The sequence below is a fragment of the Arabidopsis thaliana genome, chromosome 5 (genome assembly GCF_000001735.4).
Source record: "Arabidopsis thaliana chromosome 5, partial sequence".
Taxonomy (NCBI): Eukaryota; Viridiplantae; Streptophyta; class Magnoliopsida; order Brassicales; family Brassicaceae; genus Arabidopsis; species Arabidopsis thaliana.
Window position 1 is genome coordinate 11,412,617 of NC_003076.8, and position 21,478 is coordinate 11,434,094.

Here is a 21,478-nt window from a genome sequence, read left to right on the forward strand (position 1 = left end):
GAGAATGATGATCTAGATCCAAAGACATTACCCGAGTGCCAGAAAAGGCGAAATTGGGAGAAATAGAAAAATGCCTTGCAAGTTGAATTGAACTCCCTTAATAAAAGAAACCTATTGTCACTTCATTTGAGAATGTAAAACATGTTGGGCACAAGTGGGTATTTGTGCGAAACAAAATTAAGAGAGCTGAGATCAAACGATATTAAGCCCGACTTGTTGCCCAAGGTTTCTCTCAAAGGCCATGAGTTGAATATGAAGAAACATATTCTCCGGTCATGGATGCAATTACATTCAAGTACTTAATGAGCCTTTCGGCATCTAATAATTTAGATATATACTTTATGGATGTAGTGACAACTTATTTATATGGATCTCTTGATAATGATATATATATATATATATATAAGAAAATCCTGAAAGGATTAAAAGTTATAGAGGCATTAAACACATCAAAGTCTAAAGATATATATGTGGTCAAATTACAGCGATCACTTTACGGATTGAAACAATCCGGATGCATGTGATATAATCGTTTAAGCGATTATCTATTTAAATAAGTGTATGTGAACAATGAAATCTGCCCTTGCATCTTCATTAAGAAATCCCCTTTAGGATTTCTGAGCATTGCTGTTTATGTTGATGACCTAAATATAATTGGAACTCCAAAGGAGATTGATGGTGCACGAACTCATATGAAAGAAGAGTTCGAAAACGAAAAATCTTGAAAAGACAAAATTTTGTCTCGGACTCCAAATTGAGCATTTCGAAGATGGTATATTTGTACATTGATAACACTGTATTTTACTCATTTTAGGTGTATGTTTATCATCATTTAGCTATGCATTTGCTCATTGTATCATATCATTTTACACCATTTTAGATTATTTTGCATACTTAGGCATCTAGGATCATCTTGCATACGCATTGCATGTTTGGTGTGTTTTCAGGTGCAGAAGGAGCTAAAAAGGACTCTACTCGATCCATTCACTCGATCCAGGCAGCTACCGAGGAGGCTGCAGTTTACTCGACCCTCTTACTCGATCAAGGCAGCCTCAGATGAAGCAGTAGATTGATCTACTCGCCCCTCCTACTCGATCCTCTACTCGACCCATTTACTCGACCAAGGGTGACCAACTCTACAAGACTTGTTGAGCTATCAAAGCGTCTTCGGATCCTCCTCATTCCCCACTCAACTAGACATCTGAGCATACAGATAGGAGAGGAAGAAGCATCTACTCGACCAATTGATCACTCGGAGCATTGATACAAAGGCGCAGACTTTGCAGCACCCTCCTTACTCGATCCCCAAGATCGAGCATCCGCCCAAACCGCCTCAAGTCTCTTGTCTTCTAATGAATCTAGGGTTTCAACATTTTACTATAAATAGATCCCTTTGGGGTTTGTCCAAAGGATCAAGCTTTTTTCTTTCAGTTTTTCTTTGTTTTCTTGAATCTTCAAACCTTAATTACTCTTAATGTATTTCGTTTTTGCACTTAGTTGTTTTAGTAAAGTTGTTTAGCTTGTTTAGACCTATATTTTGGTATGATTTCAGTAATTTCTGGGTTTGTGTTCTTGAGAATGTTGCTTGAGTAGTGATTAGGGTTCTTGAGGATGGATTAGATTAGGGTAATCTCTAGGTTAGTTAGGTGGTTAAGATTAGGTTAGAACCCTTCTAGATTCGCTTGGCCCCTATGCGGTTTTCGCTGGCTAATGTGGAGATTCGATGATAGACATCCAGCGTCCAAAAGACGTTCAAATGGATGTCTGATCTACGAATTCCAGAGATTTGTAGACTCGACCAAGACATTGGCTTGTCTGCTTATTGGCTTTGGTAGATTGTTTCTTAAACCCTGCTCTACTATGTTTCATCAATGATAGTTGAGATTAGGAAGTGGTAGAGTTATGGAGGTCTCTGTCACGACAGTGGATTGACCCGGTTTTTGAATCTATCGTCATGAGTATCTACCTTTCACCTATTAGCCATCTGATGAACCTTAGAGTTGTCCTTATCAATGAATCTATCCTTAGGACTTCTATTAGATTTATTTGTATCCCCTGTTGATTGCACTTTTATTTTACATGTTATTTGTATCCCCTATTTGTATCCCCTGTTGATTGCATTTTAGTTCTGCCTGTTGGTTCTACTCGATCCAATGATCGAGTAGGGCTCTAAGTTCTCATTTTTACTTCTTTGAATCCTGACCTAGGATTGTTACTAGAAACCCATCATCATTATAATCTGGCTTGACTTAGTTACTTCTGTACACGTCTTGATTGCTAGCAATAACAGTGGACTGGATTGACACCCCCTATAGATGCATCGACATGTTAGTGTTTGTAGGGGAATTGATCTGAACCTCACACCCTTCAGCAAATAAGTAGGCCTGAAAAACCTACTTATCATGCATCAATCCAATTAAACAAAAAGGATTTTAAAGCGCTTTAATATGGATAAAACGAATCCTTTAAGTATTCCAATGGTCAATAGATCTTTAAATCTTGAAAATGATCCATTTAGACTTTGTGAGGATAACAAAGAATTTCTTGGTCCCGAAATACCTTATATTAGTGCTATCGGTGGACTTATGTATCTTGCAAATTGTACTAGACCATATATTGCTTTTGCTATTAATTTGCTTGCAAGGTACAATTCATCCCCAGATATGTCTTTACCATTGGAGGAACTGCAATCTCGTGGCGTTCTCAATAGCAGACTATAGTCGCCACTTCATCAAACTAAGTGGAAATAATTGCTCTTCATTAAGCATGTAGAGAATGTGTTTGGCTTAGATCCATGACTAACCATGTTCAAGAAGCAAGTAGATTAGTCATTAAAAGAGAGCCAACAACAATATATGAAGATAATGATGCATGTGTTGCTCAAATCAAAGAAGGATATATCAAGAGTGACATAACAAAGCATATCCCTTCATTATTCTTCTCCTACACTCAAGAACTCGAGAAAAACAAAGAAGTCGACGTTCAATACATTTGTTCAAGTTACAATGCAGCAGATTTATTTACAAAGGCGTTTCCAACCTCCACATTTAGAAACCATGTTAAAAGTATTGGGCGTCATTTACGAGACCTGTGAAGTCTTTTCGAGGAGGAGTTCACGTCACTATACTCTTTTTTTCTTGTCATGGTTTTTATCCCAGTGATTTTTTAATGATAAGGTTTTTAACGAGATAATACATAACTCATCAAAAGTAATGGATAATCACGGGGTAGTGTTAAGAATGGATAATGATTATCCATTTACTTTATTTATAACTTATCTTTTACTTTCTTGCTAAGTTACTTGAGCTCTAAGTTCTATCCATTATTTACTTAGTATGTACGAAGCTTATTCATTAAGTTTTGTTCTCCTATATATAGTTGTGTTCGTTGATGAGAAATGAATGAGAAGAAGAAGTCTTTGATAATCTCTCTGCTGTTACTCTCTCTTCTGATATTTTTTTAACACAATCTACATATACATTTTTATAACCACTTTGTGAAATAAATCCTGGAGTTGAGACTTATTTACAGTGGCTGCCACTGGCATTTAATTAATTGTTTCAATTTTTGGCAAGATTTTCTCTAACCAGCTCCATACTTTCGAAACTTTCAAAGATTTGGGCCATTTGATTTTAATATGTGTTGTGATTTCCATATCACTCTTTTGGGCCAAATGGTACACCGCTATTGGGCTTAAAAATAAAATTTCCCAACGACTAAATTATTTACGGCTACGAACACATATTTCAAACGGATCAAGCATATTAAATACTAACGTGTATAGCACATTTGTTGAATCCCTTAAAATGTGCAAAATATTCCTTCGCTATTCAATCAAACAAAAAAACTATATGTAGATCCCTTCAAATGAGCAAACGCACCACAAAAACATTCCTAATCTATTCACTAAATCTTAACTATTCCAAATTTGAACTAGAGTTTCTGAAATTATATAAAACAAAATATGCAAGAAGAAATCGGTGGTATCGTAAAATCCCTTAAAATGAGCTAATCACATCTAAATACATTTCATATCTTCCTTTAAATAATCCTACGAATTAACACACCATTGTTATAAACTAGATAAGTATGGATGTGATTATCCATCACTCATCTCTATCCATAAGATATGGATGATGCTTATCTCTATCCATTACTTCCTCTCTAAGATTTGGATGATGTTTATCCATTACGTCCTCCCTAAAATATGGGTGATGTTTATCTATTACTTCATCTCTAAGATATGGATGATGTTTATCCATTAATTCCTCCCTAAGATATAGATAATGTTTATCCATTATTTCTTCGCTAAGTAATTTACTTTCTAATTAAGTAAACTCTACTATATATAGTTCATTTCATTCATTTGTAAGTTACAGAGGAAAGAGAAAAGAAAGAGAAAGCAATCAAAAAACTCTTGTTTCGAGTTTTACTCTCTCTAGTCCTCATTCTTTTTTCTTATTTTAATCTTTTATAACACGTTATCAGCACTATCGTCTTTCTGGGTGATTGTCTAACCGACCGATCGTCTATTTGATCAAGCATCTTTTGAGGTAACATTTAAATTATGTTAAATTTATTTTAATTCATTTTTAATAAATTATATGCTTGATATTTTCGGGGTATGAGATTATACCTTCTCCTTAATTGAATGGTTGGCTATGCCTCTTCGAAATAGCATAAATGGCTCATTAATTGAATGATTATTTATTTATATAGATAATCATGGCAAATCTAGCTAAGCTTGATGTTGTTGCCCTTGATGTATCTGGCAAAAATTTTATGACATGGGCATCAGATGCTAAGATGCATCTAAGATCAAATGGGCTTTTTAGCACCATAGATGCATTTGAAACGACATCAGATGAGAGCAAAGCTAAAGCCATGGTATTTCTACACCACCATCTGCACGACAATTTAAAAAATAAATACATCACGAGAGAAGATCCTGTGGATCTATTGCAATCACTTAAAGATCGTTTCGATCATAAAAATATGTGATTTTGCCTAAAGCCAGACATGAATGGCTAAATCTCCGGTTTTTGGATTACAGAAGTGTTGGTGATTATAATTCCGCCATATTCGGAATCACCTCCAGGATGATATTATGTGCTGAAAAAGTGAGCGATTATGATATGATTGAAAAAACGCTCTCCACCTTTCATCCTAGAAATGTAATCTTTCAACAGCAATATCGGGCCAAAGGATACACTCGTTATTCCGAGTTGATGCAAGTCCTTTTGGTTGCTGAACAAAATAATGAACTCGTGATGATGAATCATTTATCTCGCCCACCTGGATCAGCTACACTTTTAGAAGTGAATGTTGCTACATCCGGTGATGATAATTGGCGAGGACCCAGACCTTGTCTAGACCGTGGTCGTGGTCGAGGAAAAGGAAGAAGTTTCCATCCCAATGATATCAACACGGAAAAAACCAACAAAAATCTTCATGTGAATGATGTTGGCCGTGTTAAAAAAGACATGTTGAAATCACTTGCCACAGATACGGCATGAAAGGATACTTGTACCAGACGTGTCATATACCAAAACATAGCCGATCTGTATCAAGCCTCACAAAAGGCAAAAGAAAGGGATGTTGAAACTAATCTCATCTGTGATGAGGCGGAACTTTCCTTTAAAGGCCAAGATGATGATAATCATCTTGATATGACAGATTTTCTCGATTGATCATGACAATGGAAAATCAATGTAATATGTTATAGCCATATGTATAATCATGCTATGCATGACAAGCATTATAGATGCTTTTGTAATTCTGGAATAATGACAAATGGATAGCCTATGTCAAAGTTTTATAAATAAATATATTTATTCCAGAAAATATTTTATGACATATGGATAGCCTATGTCAAAATACGCGATTGAGGATGAAAATATATGTCTGGCGGACAGTGCTTCTACACACTATCTTTAAAGATAAAAGTACTTCTCCTCTCTCGAAATAAATGACTCCGCTAGAAGCGTGAGTACTATAAATGGCCATGCAAAGATAATATTAGGCTTTGGCAAAGTCAATTTTACAATGCCAAGGGGATCTCATTTTAAAGTAAATGATGCATTATACTCCCCTAAATCTCATAGAAACTTGATAAGTTTCAAAGATATCCAAAGTAATGGATATCATATAGAGACTATGAATAAAGATGGCATTGAATATCTTTGCATAAAATCCGAGAGGCAATATATATTAAGAATTGCCAATGCTATCCTGCAGATTATATTGCACAAAAATAAATATAATCGCATCAGATGTTAATGTAAACTCGAGTGACAATCACTCGTGTGAGTTTACTAGTACATTTAAGATATGACATGAAAGACTTGGACATCCTGGTTAAGTCATGATGCGAAAAATTATGCAAAATTCTAATGACCATCCATTGAAAAACCAGAAAATATTTAAATCTGGTGAGTTTTCATGTAAAGCATGTTCTCAAGGAAAACTCAGAATAAGTCCATCACCAAACAAAATTGGGAATGAAAGACCTGAATTCTTGTCGAGAATTCATGGTGATATATGTGGGCCAATCCACCCACCGTGCGGGCCAATTCGATATTTGATGGTATTAATTGACGCATCTACTAGATGGTCACATGTATGTCTTTTGACTACACGAAAAACGGCTTTCGCAAAATTCATTTCCCAAATAATCAGGTTAAAGACACAATTTTCTGATAATGCCATAAAGAAAGTCAGGCTTGATAATGCTGGGGAATTTACTTCACAAACCTTTAATGACTATTGTGTATCGATGGGATTCGATGTAAACCATCTGGTCCCTCATGTTCATACACAAAATGGCATGGCCGAACCATTAATTAAACGGTTGCAACTCATTGCAAGACCGTTAATATTGAGAACAAAACTCCCAATTTCTATATGGGGTCATGCTATATTGCATGATGCGGCTTTGGTTCAGATTAGACCAAACGCAGATAATGAATATTCCCCTTTACAAATGACTTATGGTCAAATACCAAATTTATCCCATCTTCGCCTTTTTTGATGTGCGGTATATGTGCCTATAGCACCGCCACAAAGAACAAAAATGGGGCCCCAAAGGAGATTGTGAATATACGTCGGTTATGTATCACCGAGTATAATAAGATATCTTGAACCACAAACTGGTGATTTGTTTACGGGACGTTTTGCCAATTGCTATTATAATGAAGATGAATTCCCAGCTTTAGGGGAAGGAATTCATAAAATGCATATGCATAAAGATATAGAATGGTGCGCACCATCTTTAAAATATTTTGATCTCCCCACAAAGCAACGTGAGTTGGAAGTAGAAAATATTGTACATTTACAAAATATGGCAAATCAATTACCAGATTCGTTCATCGATACAAGAAAGGTGACAAAGTCATATATCCCCGCTGCAAATACCCCATCAAGAGTTAAAATTCCTAATGAACTGGAATTAGATGGGAGCAAAATTAATGAACATAAGGTTCAATTAAAGCGTGAGAGGCATATTGGCTTAAAAGATAAAAATCCTCAAAAGAAATTGCAAGAAGAAAATAAAAAGGTTCTTCAAGAAGAACCAAGTCCTCGGGACGATAGAGAAAATCATGAGATTTCCATTAATTATGCCCATGATGGTATCATATGGGATAAAGATGATATTGATGATAAAAATAGAATATTCTCCTTTTCTTTATCTAAAGAGATCGATCAAGAGAATGATGATCTAGATCCAAAGACATTATCCGAGTGTCAGAAAAGGCCAGATTGGGAGAGATGGAAAAATGCCATGCAAGCTGAGTTGCACTCCGTTAATAAAAGAAATGTCTTTGGACCTATTGTCACTGCATCTGATAGTGTAAAACCTGTTGGATACAAGTGGGTATTCGTGCGAAAAAGAAATAATAAAAGATGAGATCACACGATATAAAACATGACTTGTTGCACAAGGTTTCTCTCAAAGACCAGGAGTTGATTATGAAGAAACATATTCTCCGGTCATGGATGCAATTACATTTAGGTACTTAATGAGCCTTTCGGCATCTAATAATTTAGATATGTACCTTATGGATGTAGTGACAGCTTATTTATATGGATCTCTTGATAATGATATATATATATATGAAAATCCCGGAAGGATTAAAACTTCCCGAGGCATTAGACACATCAATGTCTAAAGATATATATTTGTCAAATTACAGCGATCACTTTACAGATTGAAACAATCCAAATGCATGTGGTATAATTGTTTAATAAATTATCTACTTAAGAAAGGGTATGTGAATAATGAAATCTGCCCTTCCGTCTTCATTAAGAAATCCCCTTTGAGATTTGTGATCATTGCTGTTTATGTTGATGACCTAAATATAATTGGAACTCCATAGGAGATTGATGGTGCACGAACTCATATGAAAGAAAAGTTCGAAACAAAAGATCTTGGAAAGACAAAATTTTGTCTTGGGCTCCAAATTGAGTGGTAAGTGTGTATTTTGCATGTTTTGAGCATCCATCTCTCATCACTTTAGCATCATATCATCACTGTTTTATACCATTTCACATCATTTGTCATCACTTTGCATGTTTAGGATAGTTTTGCATGCATGTTGCATATTTGTGTTGTTTTTAGGTGATTTGGAGCTGTTGACGAGCTAACTGGAAGAAGCGGACCTGATCATGATAAACCACTCGACCCAGAGGTCGAGTAGGAGCTTCAAGATCTCAAGAGACCACTCGACCCCCAGGTCGAGTAGAAGACATCACCACTTCACCTCACCACTCGACCACCAGGTCGAGTGTCTTCATCTCCATCTCCTGACCACCACTCGATCACATCACTCGACCCCGAGGTCGAGTGTCTTCATCCCATTGTCAGACCACTACTCGACCTCATCACTCTACCTGGAAGTCGAGTATCACCATCACCACCACTCGAGTGCATACTCGATGACAAGCTTCAGAGCCTTCTTCATTCCGCACTCAACTAGACACTCGAGCACAAGGAAGAAAAGAAGACTCCAGCTATTCACTCGACATCCCACTCGACCCCATGGGTCGAGTACAGTTCTTAATCCGTCCCAATACTTCATCGTTTTGAGTATTAGGGTTTCGGAATATTTGGCTATAAGTAGCATGTACTCCATATTTTCGCAAACAAGTTTTTTATCTAGTTTTATTCCGCAGACTTTGTGTTCTAGACCTTTTGTAATCCGAATTTGTCTTTATCTATTCAGTATTCAATATTCAGCTTTTGTTCTTGATTTCGTTTACCGTTGTTCATTCTGTTATCATCCTGCTGTTACACTGTTGTTATCATGTTTTCAACTTGTTCAACGTTTATGCTTTCTATTATGATGTCTGAGTAGTGAATAGGTTTCTGAGGATGGGTTAGAGTAGTGTCGAATTCTCAGTATGCTAGGTGATTGAGTATTGATTGATAGATCCCTTCTGGATTAGTTGTTCTTAATGCCTATTGCTTTCTGATCAACTGGAATTTGAGCCCAGACATTTCCGCGCCCAAAAGGTGTTCGATGAAATGTCTTAACCACTAATTCCAGAGATTCGTGACCCTGTACCAAGGTATTGGTTGCAGGGAGAGTTTTGGCTTTAACTTGTTGATTCGTAATGCCTGTTAGGTTAGCTGTCGTCAATGGTGATTGAGTCTGGGACTAGATTAACTTGAGAGTCTCTGTTGCGGTGGCACTTAGATTTGGTTAATGAACTTGTTGTCTAGGGTTAATTTATTGAGCATGTTAATCACCTGTAAACTGAGGAAACGAAACTACTCAATTACCCCATCCTCGGGAATTCTTTATCTGATTGATTTTATTGTTTACTCTACTGCTGTTTATTGCATCTTGTCATCTGTTGCTTAGTTTCTGGAATTCTTTACTGTTACTCGACCTGATACTCGACCACCCAGTTGTCTGGCAACAGACTGTGCAGTCGAGTACCTATGTTTTATTTTCTGTCTGTTACTCGACCTGCCACTCGACCTCACCCAGTGCTCTACAAAGAGCTGTGGTGGTCGAGTGTTTTACTGTTTCTGTTTGATTTTCTGTTTTCTGCATGTTCACTTAGGACTGCTAAAACACACTAAAACCTGTTATTGCTTGGCTTGACTTAGTGACTTCTGATCACATTTTGATTGTTAGCATCACACCCATTTGGATTGACAACCTAAAATACTACAACGACATGATAGTGCTTTAGGTTTAATTGATTAAAAACCTATTATCATTGAGCATTTCCAAGATGGTATATTTGTGCATCAATTCAATTATACAAAAAGGATTTTAAAGCGCTTTAATATGGATAAAGCGAATCCTTTATGTACTCCAATGGTCAATTGATAAGTGTGTATTTTGCATGTTTTGAACATCCATTTGTCATCACTTTAGCATCATATCATCACTGTTTTATACCATTTCTCATCATTTGTCATCACTTTGCATGTTTAGGATAGCGTTTGAATGCATGTTGCATATTTGTGTTGATTTCAGGTGATTTGGAGTTGTTGACGAGCTAACTGGAAGAAGCGGACCTGATCATGTCAAACCACTCGACCACAAGGTCGAGTAGAAGCTTCAAGACCTCAACAGACCACTCGACCCCCTGGTCGAGTAGGGGACTTCACAATTTCATCTCATCACTCGACCCCCTGGTCGAGTGTATTCACCTCCACCACCTGACCGTCACTCGATCACATCATTCGACCTCGAGGTCGAGTGTCTTCACCTCCACCACCTGACCATCACTCGATCACGTCACTCTATCTGGAAGTCGAGTATCTTCATCACCACTAGTCGACTACATACTCGATGGCAAGCTTCAGAGTCTCCATTCCGCACTCAACCAGACACTCGAGCACAAGGAAGAAAAGAAGACTCCATCTCATCACTCGACCTCTCACTCGACCACATGGGTCGAATACAGTTCTTAATCCGTCCCAATATTGCGTCGTTTTGAGTATTAGGGTTTCAGAATATTTTGCTATAAGTAGCATGTACTTTACATTTTCGAGAACAAGTTTTTATCTAGTTTTATTCCGCAGACACTATGTTCTAGACCTTTTGTAATCCGGATTTCTCTTTATCTATTCAGTATTCAGTATTTGTTCTTGATTTCGTTTACAGTTGTTCATCCTGTTATCATTTTGCTATTACTCTGTTGTTATCATGTTTTCAATCCATTCAACGTTTATGCTTTCTGCAATGATGTCTCAATAGTGAATAGGTTTTCTGAGGATGGGTTAGAGTAGTTGTTCTTAATGCCTATTGCTTTTTGATCAACCGGAATTTGAGCACAGACATTTCCGCGCCCAAAAGGTGTTCGATGAAATGTGTGAACCACTAATTCCAGAGATTCATGACCTTGTACCAAGGTATTGGTTGCAGGGAGCGTTTTGGCTTTAACTTGTTGATTCGTAATGCCTGTTAGGTTAGCTCTCGTCAATGGTGATTGAGTCTGGGACTAGGTTAACTTGAGGGTCTCTGTTGCGGTGGCATTTAGATTTGGTTAATGAACTTGTTGTCTAGGGATAATTTATTGAGCATGTCAATCACCTGTAAACTGAGGAAACGAAACTACTCAGTTACCCCATCTTCGGGAATTCTTTATCTGATTGATTTTATTGTTTACTCTACTGCTGTTTACTACATCTTGTCATCTGTTGCTTAGTCTCTGCAATTCTTTCCTTTTACTCGACCTGATACTCGACCACCCTGTTGTTTAGCAACAGACTGTGCAGTCGAGTGTCTCTGTTTCGTTTAGTGACTGTTACTCGACCAAGTCACTCGACCACACCTACTGTTCTGTAACGAGCTGTGTTGGTCGAGTGCTTTTATTATTCTGCTTGAATTTCTGTTTTCTGCATGTTCACTTAGGACTGCTAGAACACACCAAAACCAGTTATTGCTTGGCTTGACTTAGTTACTTCTGATCACATCTTGATTGTTAGCATCACACCCATTTGGATTGACAACCTTAAGTACTACAACGACATGATAGTGCTTTAGGATTAATTGATCTTAAAAACCTATTATCAATTTGGCGTCGTTGCCGGGGAGAATCATGAGTAATTACAGTGGCAGTTCTTTAGTTGATTCTCACTACAACATGGATGAGACAGAGTCGTCATCTTCAAGGCCAGAGAGAGAACAGAGAGAATATGACAGCTTTAGAAGAAAAGCTGAGATAGCTCGAGGGAAGAGAGTGATGACATAGAGGTATGAGCTTATAGATGAGGATCTGGAAGACGAGTACATGCTTGAGCATACTCGCAGAGCCACCAAATTTCTGCACAAAGCCGATGTATTGCTTGCTGAGGAATATATTAGGCTCTTCAAACTGAATGAGTTCTGTAGCACGAGGTATCCTTGCTCGACCACACTTGCACAACTCGAATTATTGGAGGATGTTCAGCACCTGTACCAAAGTTGTCATCTGGACACTCTGATGGCTTATCCGTATGTAGCATATGAAGAAGAGACAATTAAATTCCTCTCTACGCTGCAAGTGGAGCTTTATCAAGGTATGACTTCTGATGAGTTGGATTGTGAAGGATTGGGATTCTTGAGATTCTTTGTGTATGGTCATGGGTATAGGTTATCAATCAAGCGCTTGGAAGGATTGTTTGGTTTCCCCAGTGGAACGAGAACTAAGCCCAAGTATGATAGAGAAGAGTTGAAAGATTTATGGATCACCATTGGCAGCTCTGCACCGCTGAACTCTTCTAGGTCAAAGAGCAATCAGATACGTAGCCCTGTCATCAGGTACTTCCAGCGTTCTATAGCCAATGTACTCTACTCACGAGAGATCACAGTGACTGTTACTAATTCTGATATGGAGATGATCGCTATGGCTCTCAAGGGAACTCTTCGCCAAACTAAGAACGTCATGTCTCTCCAAGGTGAAATCAATGACACACCTCTCTCTGTACTTCTTCTGATCCATCTGTGTGCATACAAGAACTAGGTTGTCAGCAATAACCACAAGAGAGCACGAGGCGCTCTGTGTATAAGTGGTGTTGTGACACCGATTCTGATAGCTTGCGGAGTCACAATCACATCTGATGGACTCGAGACACGGGCAATGGATATCGAGCATCTACGTCACTGCAAATTCCTGGAGTTCGCAATGGTTGGCGACTTGCACCGGTTCAGGTTTGAGCACTCTACAAATAAGAGAGCTAGCATACTTCTCCCTAGCCCTGAGGTTACACGGATAATAGAGGGAGATAACATTGATTTTCGGCCTGAGATTGGACGCCTCTACTATGAGAACGCTCCGCCATTGGATGAGGATGATCTTCTAGAAGAGGCTGCTGAGGATGGGATGGATGAAGAACGAGCAGTGGAGTTCGACACTAGCATGTATCCCTTTGGTGAACATGTACCTCGAGCGAGGGAGAGCAAGAGCTTGAGTGAAGCTCATAGGAACAACAGTAAACTACAAAAGTGGTGCAAGAAGCAGGAGAAGCTGCTCGCCAAGTGTTTCAAGACTATCAAGTTATTGAAAGATAAGCTGAGTTGTTCCTCCTCCACTACTGCTATTCCATAGGGTCAGCCTCCTCTAGAGATGCCATCGAGGAGATTTGATGAGCCTGAGCACAGGCCTGAGCTTAGTGAGCAGAGGGTCTCACATGTCCAGGCTAGGCATTCGTCATTCGAGTCCCGGGAGCACAAGAGAAGGAGGAAGGCTACACTCACTCGATCTAGCAACAGATCACGCATAATTCACTCGAGGAGATCACTCGACCGTGGTACTGGCCGCAGCAGAAGAAGGGAGGTCGAGTATCCTCAGAGCGGTGCTGGCCGCCATAGAGTTGATAAGGTCGAGTACCCACCTGCTGGAGCTGATACGGAACAAGGCGGTTCGTCTATGGCCTGGGAGCAATCACAGGCAGCCATTAACGACCAATTTTGTTCATTCTTTGACTGAGGTAAGCGCCTCACTTCACCATTGTATTATATCATCTGTTGTGATTTGTTCTTCATTTTGTTTCTGTGATTGATTTGTCCTGAGTACTCTCTTCCAAGTTTATTCACACAGTGGACTATGTGATTTAAGTTTGGGGGAGGGCTTAGGAAGTGTGTGTTGCATTGTGTATATTTTTGAGTCTGCATTCATCTAAGGCATAGAAAAACAAAAAAAATTTTGAAAAATTTCAGAAAATGATTTAAAAAAAACTAGTGTTCATGTAGTTGCATTACATTTAGAATCGAGTCTAGAGTGTTTCATTTAGGATTGTTGCATGTGCATAGGAGATAATGATGAGATAGCCTTGTAAGCATTTTGGTTCATCGGATAAACTCAGTGCCCTCGTTGCTAGTTGTCTGTTGCATAGTCAATGAATTTGAAATAAAACTGAATCATGCCTAGATTGCTCTACTCGACCACACTGTCATGATCTGATACCATTCCCTATCAATTTGAACCTAAATCTGATCTTTAATTATCATGTCTGCATCAAATTTGAACTCATGGATACCCTAAAATATTTGGATTTTCTTATTCATTTTGATCACTCTTGTTAATCCAAGTAGCTGATTCTCCTTATTAGAGCAGTTAACTCGAACCCAAACCTAGACTTTCTTTCAAGCCCTATATCACTTGTGAGTGTTTGTGAGGTCTTATTCCAATTAAGCTTGGTAGAAAGTGTTAGGTTCGTAACGATAGAGAAAATGTCTCATATAGTTCTAGTTCGCATTTTTTGGAGTAGATAGGACTAGGTGAGCGCTTATACTTTGGGTTGGGATGTGTTTAAAAAACAAAATGGGTTGATTCATTGATGAGAAAAGGTAAAAGACTTTAGGTGAAGTAAGTTAAAGAAGCAGAAAAAGTCTAGTAAAGGTTTTGGGATTTGTAAAGAAAAGAAAGAGTTCTTGTTAGCTATTGAAGATGGGCAAAAGCCCTCGGTTATAAAATGTTAAAAACAAGAACCTTAGTTGTTAAAGAAATCCAAATCCGCTAGATGTATCAAAGTGTTGAGAAAGCTTCTCCTAGAGTTAAGAGAAAAGAAAAGAATGATTAGGAAAAGGGCTTAAAAGATTCATGAATGCAAAGGGTAGTGTTAAGTTCTTATATTGGGATTGGAGATGGGATTACCATTAGAGCTTCATTTGATATACTCTAGGTAGATGGGATCTTATCTCTGTATGCATAGCTTGGGACTTACCTTTAGCATTCTACTAAAGCTTAATCATTTTTTGAGAGATCCTCTGTTACTGAAGCCTATTCTGTAAGGGACCATCTTTGTCTCTTGACCTTTTACCTTAGGCAAATGAGTTCATTGATGATGCATTGCTTGATTCACGTTCCAGAACTAATGAATGTTAAAGGGATTGATAGATTTGAAAACATGTGTAGGTCGAGCATATGAGTCGGATTGATTGATAATAAGGCATGGCTAATGTTTTTGAGTAGGATTCGATCATATTGCAGCTTAGAACTTTCAACTTGGACATTGATTTCATCTTGTTTATTTGGTGCTTTGGCTCTGAGTCCCCACTTTCAAACTTCACCTCCAGCTTGTTCTTAATTGTTTGCTTGAGGGCAAGCAAATACTAAGTTTGGGAGAGTTGATAAGTGTGTATTTTGCATGTTTTGAACATCCATTTGTCATCATTTTAGCATCATATCATCACTGTTTTATACCATTTCTCATCATTTGTCATCACTTTGCATGTTTAGGATATGTTTGCATGCATGTTGCATATTTGTGTTGATTTCATGTGATTTGGAGCTGTTGACGAGCTAACTGGAAGAAGCGGACCTGATCATGTCAAACCACTCGACCACGAGGTCGAGTAGAAGCTTCAAGACCTCAACAGACCACTCGACCCCCTGGTCGAGTAGGGGACTTCATAATTTCATCTCGTTTTACGATTTGAGTCGGCCTCGGCATTTAACAGTGGTGATGAAGATACTCGACTTCAAGGTAGAGTGACGTGATCGAGTGATGGTCAGGTGGTGGAGGTGAAGACACTCGACCTCGAGGTCGAGTGATGTGATCGAGTGACGGTCAGGTGGTGGAGGTGACTACACCCGACCAGGGCCCATCCCCCGAACCGCGCAGGAAATTGGAAGAGACTGAGCAGAGCCGGCAATATTGGGAAATCGAGACACGACAAACCGAACAGAAGGAAACGATCCGCAGCTCACTCTTCCCCGTGCAGAAATTGCCGAGGCCGATCAGATTGGGGTCTCGGACGATGAAGATTCAGAAGAGAACGTTCGATGGGCTGAGGAATACGCCACAAAACACGAAAAAGCGCTATCAAGCTCTCCCTAGCCAAGGCAGAAAACGAGATGAAAATTGTGAGATCCCAAATGCATAACGCGGTCTCCTCGGCCCCAAACATCGACCGCATTCTGGAGGAGTCCCACAACACTCCTTTCACACGCAGGATCTCCAACGCAATAATCTCAGATCCAGGAAAGCTAAGGATTGAATACTTCAATGGATCCTCCGACCCGAAAGGACACTTGAAGTCATTCATAATCTCTGTGGCCCGAGCCAAATTCAGACCCGACGAAAGAGACGCCGGTCTCTGTCACCTGTTCGTCGAACACTTGAAAGGACCAGCACTAGATTGGTTCTCAAGACTCGAGGGAAATTCAGTGGAGAGTTTTCAGGAGCTATCGACGCTCTTCCTAAAGCAATATTCGGTGCTAATTGATCCCGACAAGTCAGACGCCGATCTGTGGTCATTGTTTCAGCAGCCGAATGAGCCACTTCGAGACTTCCTCGCGAAATTCCGATCTACCCTAGCCAAAGTCGAAAGAATCAACGACGTAGCGGCTCTCTCTGCTCTGAGGAAAGCACTGTGGTACAAGTTCAAATTTCAAAAGGAGCTAAACTTGTCCAAACCACAGACAATCCGAGATTCCTTGCACCGAGTCTCGGATTACGTTTCCCATGAAGAAGAAATGGAACGACTATCAAAAAGACACGAGCCGCCTAAGCAAACGCCTCGTAGCGATAAATCCCAACTCAACGCCCCGAACCACAAAAATGGCGCTCAAGGCGGGACATTCGTTCACCATGAAGGACGAAACTTCTCTGGAGCCCACAATTACCAAACTGATACACCCCGAGGCCGAGGATGAGGCCGCGGTTGAGGACGCGGATGAGAATCCTACATTTGGACGAAGGATCAACCCGCAGGAAACGGACCAGGAATACTGTGAGTTGCATAAAAGTTACGGCCATCATATTTCCAGATGTCCTAGCCTCTGGGCGAAGTTGGCAGCAAAATTCCTAGCCGTAGAAATCGGTGGAGGCTTAACCATCGAGGACTTAGAAGTAGAGGATGCCAAAACCGAACAGGTCAATGCTGTGGCCAATCCCGAGCAGGCGACCCCCGCGGTGAACCTTAAAGGATCCAAAAGAGGCCGAGGTAATCGCTAAGTAGATGACGATGAGCCAGAAGCTGCTCTAGGAAGGATCTTCACAATTTTAGAAGATTCGGCTTTCTGTCAAGACACGATGGCATCAATCAAAGCCTATCAAAGGAAGGCCGACTCAAATTGTAACTGGACGCGGCCATTTAACGGATCAGATGACGAAGTAACTTTTCACGAAAGTGATACCAACAGCTTGGATCGTCCGCACAACGATCCTTTAGTCATCACATTAACCATTGGTGATTTCAACGTCGAACGAGTTCTGGTCGACACGGGAAGCACACTGAACATCATTTTTCTGACGACTCTGCGAGAAATGAAGGTCGACATGACCCAAATTGTACCAACTCCGCGACCTGTGCTCGGATTCTCTGGGGAAACCACCATGACTCTCGAGACCATCAAGTTACCAGTCTGAGCTAAAGGGGTAACAAAAATCGTCGATTTCTCTGTTACCGACCAGCCGACCGTTTGCAACGCAATCATCGACACACCATGGTTAAATCAATTCTAAGCTGTCGCTTCGACATATCATCTTTGCCTGAAATTTCCCACGAGCAACGGCGTGAAAACCATCTGGGGAAATCAGAAAAATGCTCGAATCTGCTTCATGGCAGCACACAAGCTCAGGAACCCAGTCACTGAATCAACGTCCGACGCGAATCATAAGAAGGCTAAGCTTGGCCGAGCTGAAGAGAAAGCAATCTCCGAGCAGTTATAGCTAAAGATCGAGGAGGCTCGGGAATCCACAAAACCAATCCCCGATCCGGTAATCTCTATCTGCCTTGACGACAAAAAAACCCGAGCGATGCGTGGAAATCTGCGAAGATCTAGGAGAAGAATTAACAGCTGAACTCACCACATTCCTCAGAGAAAACGTCAATACATTCGCCTGGTCCCCAGAAGATCTGCTCGGAGTAAGTGTTGACATCGTATCACACGAGCTCAACATCGACCCGACTTCCAAACCTGTTAGGCAGAAGAGGAGGAAATTGGGTTGAGAGCGAGCAGAAGCCGTGAAAGCCGAAGTAGAAAAATTACTAAGGATCGACTCCATCACCGAGGCAAAATATATCGATTGGCTCGCGAACCCAGTCGTAGTATAAAAGAAAAACGGCAAATGGAAAGTCTGCGTAGATTTCACCGACCATAACAAAGCCTGCCCAAAAGACAGTTTCCCATTACCGCACATCGATCGCCTCGTAGAATCAACTTCTGAAAACAAGTTGTTGTCATTCATGGACGCTTTCCCTGGTTACAACCATATCATGATGAACCCCGAGGATTAAGAAAAAAACGCATTCGACACAAAACTAGGCATCTTCTGTTACCGAGTGATGCCATTCGGACTCAAAAAACGCTGGGGCGACTTATCAACGATTCGTCAACAAAATCTTCGCATTACAAATCGGGAAGACAATGGAAGTTTACATCGACGACATGTTAGTGAAATCCATGGCAGAGGAAGAACACATATCCCATTTGCGCGAATGTTTCCAGCAGCTTAACCTCTACAACGTCAAACTCAATCCAGCTAAGTGCCGCTTCGGGGTAAGATCCGGAGAGTTCCTCGGGTATCTAGTCACGCACCACGGCATCGAGGTGAATCCGAAGCAAATCGAGGCATTGTTGGGAATGACATCACCTCAGAACAAGCGAGAAGTGCAGCGCCTAACAGGAAGAGTTGCGGCCCTTAACCGTTTCATCTCTCGCTCAACCGACAAATGCTTGACCTTTTACGATGTGCTTCGGGGAAACAAGAAGTTCGAATGGACGACCGGGTGCGAAGAAGCTTTTCAGGAACTCAAGAATATTTGGCAACACCACCCATCCTCGAAAAACCCATAATCGAAGAACCACTATACTTGTATGTTGCCGTATGGGATACTGCAGTCAGCGGAGTGTTAGTTCGAGAAGACAAAGTTGAACAGAAACCGATTTTTTACGTATCGCAGACTTTCACCGGCGCGGAATCTTGCTACCCGCAAATGGAGAAACTCGCTTTGGCAGTCATAATGTCGGCTCGGAAACTGCGACCCTACATTCAATCCAATTTCATCATAGTAATGGGATCCATGCTGCTCCGCGCTATCTTACACAGTCCAAGCGAATCAGGATGCCTAGCTAAATGGGCGATCGAACTCAGCGAATATGACATCGAGTATCGGAACAAAACATGTGCAAAATCCCAGGTCCTAGCCGATTTTATCGTCGAACTGCCCACTAAGGATGCCTGGGAAATCCACTCGATACAACTAGGCTATTGCACGTAGACGGCTCGTCATCAAAACAAGGCTCGGGTGTAGGCATCCGCCTCACTTCGCCAACAGCAGAGGTCCTCGAGCAATCATTTAGATTAAACTTCAAGGCTACCAACAATGTGGCCGAATACGAAGCGCTCGTAGCAGGACTTAATCTGGATCGGGGGCTAAAGATAGAGAAAATCCGAGCTTTTTGCGACTCCCAACTTGTCGCAAATCAGTTCAACGGAGAATACATAGCTCGGGACGAAAGAATGGAAACCTATCTGACTAATGTACAAAATCTGGCGAAGAATTTCGACGAGTTCGAGTTAACAAGGATCCCTCGAGGAGAAAATACATCGGCTGACGCCCTAGCAGCTCTAGCCTCGACATCTGACCCGCGCCTGAGAAGAGTCATCCCAGTAGAGTTCATCGAAAAGCCAAGTATTGAGCTCGACGAAGAAGAACATGTCCTCCCCATACAAATCGGCACGGATCACAACGACGCTCCGGACGACAGCCCTGACGAATTCAACTCTTAGTGGATAGAACCCATCAAAAGCTACATATCCGAGGGGAAATTGCCCTCGGACAAATGGGAAGCTCGGAAACTTAAAGCTCAGGCTGCACGCTTCGTTCTGGTAGATGAAAAACTCTACAAGTGGCGATTATCCGGACCCTTAATGACATGCGTGGAAAAAGAAGAGGTCTACAAGATCATGAAAGAAATTCACGGAGGCTCGTGCGGAAATCATTCCGGGGGAGGAGCCTTAGCCATCAAAATAAAACGCCACGGATTCTTCTGGCCGACAATGATCAAAGGCTGCAAAAATTTTTCAAAGCGATGCAAAAAATGTCAAAGGCACGCACCAGCAATCCATCAGCCAGCCGAGCTCTTGTCTTCAATCCCCTCGCCATATCCATTCATGCGGTGGTCAATGGATATATCATCGTCTTGACCGATTATTTCTCTAAGTGGATAGAAGCCGAAGTTTATCTCCCGAGAACGAACCTGATAATACTCAGAGGCTGCTCGACGAACTTGATCTGATCGATGAACGAAGAGATTCAGCCTTGGTTCGCATACAAAACTATTAGAATGAAACGGTTCGTCATTACAACTCAAACGTTCGACGGCGAAGATTCCATGAAGGAGATCGGGTTCTCCGAAAAGTTTTTCAAAACACCGCCGAACCGAAAGGTGGAAAGCTTGGGACGAACTAGGAAGGGCCATACCTGATCTCTAAGGTTGTTCGACTCGGAGTATATGAACTCGCCAACTTAAGCGGCAAAGCCGTTCCAAGATCCTGGAACGCAATGCACCTAAGAAAATACTACAACTAAACCCAAGGTGACTAAACTTGAACTACGAGGTGGCTTGATCCCTGAAAAGGGTATGTAGGCAGCTCGTCTTCGGATGAGTTCAGCTACCCCCCATTAAAAAAGGGGGGAGTGGGTCCGTATGTTCATACTCCTATTTTTATCTTGTAAATTTTCGAACCGAAACATGAATAAAAATTCTCACCTTTTTTGCAAAAAATAAAAAACGCTTCGGCTAATACGATGAGCGACGCCTCTAAGTATCCTTTACGCCTGCTCGGCTACAGCGCGCTATACAAATACGAGATGAAATCTATCAGATTACCTCTGAGAAGAAACTTTCATCTTCAGAAACCCGGTTATACTTTAACACCGGTATCCCAGCTCGTTCCTAAACGTTGGTCGGGAAGTGAATCTGATCGTGTCGCAACCGAGAGATTTCACTTCAAAACCCAGTATCTCGCACTGGTAAATAAAACGGTTCGGATCTAATCAAAGATTCTAACCAAAAATTTTGC

General features: G+C 40.6%; 6 pseudogenes across 6 annotated transcripts; all 6 read left to right on the plus strand.

The window, feature by feature from the left end:
• Nucleotides 1–110: 110 nt before the first annotated feature.
• Nucleotides 111–3,059, plus strand: AT5G31032 (annotated as a pseudogene; the record flags this gene model as incomplete). Its single annotated transcript has 1 exon — nt 111–3,059.
• A 1,666-nt stretch (nt 3,060–4,725) lies between these two features.
• AT5G31122 lies at nt 4,726–5,688 on the plus strand (annotated as a pseudogene; the record flags this gene model as incomplete). The annotated part of the gene is made up of 1 exon: nt 4,726–5,688.
• A 262-nt stretch (nt 5,689–5,950) lies between these two features.
• Nucleotides 5,951–8,465, plus strand: AT5G31212 (annotated as a pseudogene; the record flags this gene model as incomplete). Its single annotated transcript has 1 exon — nt 5,951–8,465.
• Nucleotides 8,466–8,591: 126 nt separating this feature from the next.
• On the plus strand, nt 8,592–10,964 carry AT5G31302 (annotated as a pseudogene; the record flags this gene model as incomplete). Its single annotated transcript has 1 exon — nt 8,592–10,964.
• A 1,096-nt stretch (nt 10,965–12,060) lies between these two features.
• AT5G31572 lies at nt 12,061–13,923 on the plus strand (annotated as a pseudogene; the record flags this gene model as incomplete). The annotated part of the gene is made up of 1 exon: nt 12,061–13,923.
• Nucleotides 13,924–15,673: 1,750 nt separating this feature from the next.
• On the plus strand, nt 15,674–20,978 carry AT5G31662 (annotated as a pseudogene; the record flags this gene model as incomplete). The annotated part of the gene is made up of 1 exon: nt 15,674–20,978.
• Nucleotides 20,979–21,478: the final 500 nt, after the last annotated feature.